Source organism: Vanessa tameamea, chromosome 11 (assembly GCF_037043105.1).
Source record: "Vanessa tameamea isolate UH-Manoa-2023 chromosome 11, ilVanTame1 primary haplotype, whole genome shotgun sequence".
Taxonomy (NCBI): domain Eukaryota; kingdom Metazoa; phylum Arthropoda; class Insecta; order Lepidoptera; family Nymphalidae; genus Vanessa; species Vanessa tameamea.
Window position 1 is genome coordinate 8,905,472 of NC_087319.1, and position 3,845 is coordinate 8,909,316.

At 30.4% G+C, this 3,845-nt stretch overlaps 2 non-coding genes across 2 annotated transcripts; both read right to left on the reverse strand.

Annotated features, from left to right (window-relative positions):
* Window positions 1-1,997: 1,997 nt before the first annotated feature.
* Trnap-cgg (transfer RNA proline (anticodon CGG)) lies at window positions 1,998-2,069 on the reverse strand. Its single transcript has one exon. It is a non-coding gene; the product is annotated as a tRNA-Pro (tRNA).
* Window positions 2,070-3,136: 1,067 nt separating this feature from the next.
* Window positions 3,137-3,208, reverse strand: Trnap-ugg (transfer RNA proline (anticodon UGG)). Its single transcript has one exon. It is a non-coding gene; the product is annotated as a tRNA-Pro (tRNA).
* Window positions 3,209-3,845: the final 637 nt, after the last annotated feature.

A 3,845-nucleotide genomic window follows, 5' to 3' on the forward strand; every position in this document is an offset into this window, starting at 1 on the left:
TAATTTCAATAGGGAAGATGGGTTTCAACTGTCAAAAGTATGGAATCCAGTGATAAAATTATGCAAACCCTTGAATAATAATATAAAAAAATCGCGAATCGATACGGTGAGTTTCGTTTGTAAAACACGGGATCGAGTTTCGAGTGTAAATAAAACAAATAGTAGGGGTGAAAGTGACAGTGGTAGTGGTAACCAGTGTTTACGCAGCAAACGTACGAGAAAGGAGGTAGTCCGATATGGACACTTCTAATGCCGTCAACATCTACCCGCAAACGTCAGTCTCGTGAACAAGACATTCGTAGATAATGTCGAAATATCGAGCTCCACCAAATAAAAATAAAAAACATGGTAAATATCCCGTTTTAGATACTGTTAGTAATAAAAATAACCATGTTAATTTAAAATCTTTAATTTAATGTAAGAAATACATTGTAAATTACCAATGAAGAAAAGTTATACACATCATAAATATGACTTAAAATGCTTCTGTAATAAGCAAAACTTCTTTAAAATACTGATTCAACCAAATAAATATCAGTAGCCGCTCTAATCTAATTCTTGCTTTATCCAAGCAATCATACATAAAAATCGGTCACTCATTTTTAAAATATTTTTAAAATTTGCTTCGTACCTCATTCGAGAAATATTGAAATCCAACATACGGCGATACGTCATTTTGATGCGAGTACCTTCAATGTTATAGATATATTATAGAAAATGTCACGCATATCGCTTTTTGACAGTTCATGTTCGTAATTCGCGGCGAGTTTTAAGTACGTCGTTATAGAATAGCTCTACTGATCTATGGATTCAAATATTTTAATCACAAATCGAACGTAAATAATACATCGTACCTACTTCATAGTATGAAATTTCGTATTAAACATATTTACAATTCCGTCATTTTAAATGTCGGATAAACTAAAAGTATTTTATCATTTTAATACCAATTATATATATATGTTTGAACAAGTTGTAAAAAATAGATATTATGAGAGTTTTCAATAGAATATTTTTGTTGGCTTTCACGTAAATTAATTTTTTTAATTATAATTGTTAACACAATTTTTTTATTTGTAAAGTAGGTAAAGAATCGGGTTCAACAAAATGAAACAAAGTAGGTACTATTTAAAAAAATATATCTAGAATTCAAGCATATTGCTAAGACCTGTTTGATATAGCAAATTAAATAAATAATATATCCCATACTTACACGTCTTTTGTACGTTTGTGTATACCGATTTTACGGCATTTGACCTTGTAATAGTTCAAGCCCAGGTTTAGGACAAATGCTACTCTTTAATAAAGGCGATAAATAGCTAAAATATCGAAAGGCCAAAACGGCAGGTTTCCACTAAGTTAAACTTGTATTATAATAAAGAAACTTAGGTACATAACTTCCGACGAATAAATACACACACATATCAAATAGTAAAACGTGTCAATGTTTATTTCCACTTTCGATATGAAATGATAGATTTTTTGTATAATTTATTACACAAAAAAGGAAATATGAGATTACAAAGCGTGGGTTCATAGTGATATGTAAATTGGCATTTTCAAAATAATATTATATCTGAATAATTTCCATAATACCGTAAACGGTAATTTGAGGCGATACCACGATAAGATTGTGTAAGAAAGAGATGTATTTTTCGTTACTTGTTCTATTTTTCGGTCAATACGTGGAACTTTATCTGGATTTGAAATAATATCGATGGAAGAGCAGGAAGCGATTTATTAAAATTTGATCGCTTGATCACAGGGTGCGTGTAAAAAATAACATGCCTTTGTTGACTCGGACTTTGATATTATCCTTGTTAAATTTTTATTTATTTATTTTATAGACCTCACCACCAAATCTATTTGTTTGTTCCACCGCCCCCAAAATACTGCTATTGATTAAATTATTTTAACAGCAGATTGAAATATTACATTGAATTCAATATTTTATCAATTCATTTACATTATATGAAACACTTATTTAAACAAAAACAGGGCTCGTCCGGGAATTGAACCCGGGACCTCTCGCACCCGAAGCGAGAATCATACCTCTAGACCAACGAGCCGTGCATCTCTCTTTTAGGGGTGTGAAAATTATGAAGGGTTGAAAAGTTTGGCACCAAATAAGTAACGTTTAATTTTTATTATATTTGCACAAAACGTAAAGCTTAACAATAAGATTTTAACACGTGTATCTTACGAAATATGTACATTCTATTGTCAGCGTATTTATGCATTTTAATTTATTTGAAAAACCATCGACATATTTACAAAAAAGAGTTATCATAAATACTTGGACTGATGTAGGTACAATACCTATAGTGGACAATACACCACTGTACGTATTTACAAGACTATTAAATTAAAATAAAGAAGTAATAAGCGGAACGAAACGAATAGAAAATAGCATTAAAGACTTAATATTTGATTTCAAACTTATATGTATTTAAAATATCATCGACTGCTAAATGTAGTCATATTTTGTTAAGTCATGTAATACATGACTTAACAAAATACGCAAATTCATTTTTTAAAAAGAATATAATAACAAGACCAGAATTTAAATCGTCTGGTTATAAGCGTATTCGAATTCCAATCGATAATCTTATTAATAGACTTGTAAATACGGCGTACATATCATCAGGTCAAATAAAGCATTTTTCTTTCTAGCCGTATGTAAGTGATAAGTATAATCTATTGGTAATTAAAATGTAATATATTGAGCAGCCATGTTTTCTTTGACTCATTAATGGAACATTATTCTTTCTTACGGACTTTAGGCAGCGTCGGTTTATTTATCCCCAATTTATTATAATGCGGTGTTATTGAGACAGAAATGAAAATATTATGTATGTCGCTTAGTAAAGAACGATTCGTATGGATTCAAATTTTAGATAATCGAATGTTTTATTTTTATACTTACAGTTTATATGGTTGGGGAAAATTTGTACAAGTTAGTCTAAGAATAGAGATATATACGAAAATGACATGGCCAAGCCAAATATCAGCGACCTGGTGGATTCGGCTCCTATTTTTTTCTTTAATAGAAAAAAATAGTTTAATCCAATTGTATGACATTGACGTTATTGTGGATATTGGAATTGTATATTTTTTATATTTAAAAAAAAGTCTCGGGCTCGTCCGGGATTTGAACCCGGGACCTCTCGCACCCAAAGCGAGAATCATACCCCTAGACCAACGAGCCGACTACAATAGCAGATGAAATTTAAATGTGTATTTTAAAATATAACTGTAATCATACAATTGCCGTTATAAAGAAGACAACAATTGTACAAACATCGGAACCACATATAAAATTAAAACTTGCGAGACAAACGGTATGTCTCTACAAAAACGTTTATATTAAACCCTTTATAAACAAAACATACATAATTAAATAATATTATTTTTTAAAGTTATTACGTATTAAGTATATACGTTGATGTAGGATTTCCGTTCTATTGAACAAATGTGAACGAATAGACCTGAGTGTTTGTGCACACATTTGTACATTCTTATTTAATATCTCCTGCGCATTTAGTAAATCGGTCAGACGGACAACATCATCGCTTTACGGTTATTACATTTAAGTATGTGATTTGTATAATTATTCTGGGGTGTTATTTGACCTACTTATATACGTATAAAATAATCAAGATAAGCATTTTCTTTCTGCTTTTAAATACAAATAGCCTCCTCTTTGTTTGTTAATTTTAATTTAACTTTTTGACTTCCCTAACCTTTCCTTTCTCATCGCATAGGATATATCTATTTTGATATTATAAAGCTCAAGTAAATGTTTGTCTGCTTGTTTTAACTTTAGGATCTATCATCCCGAACCG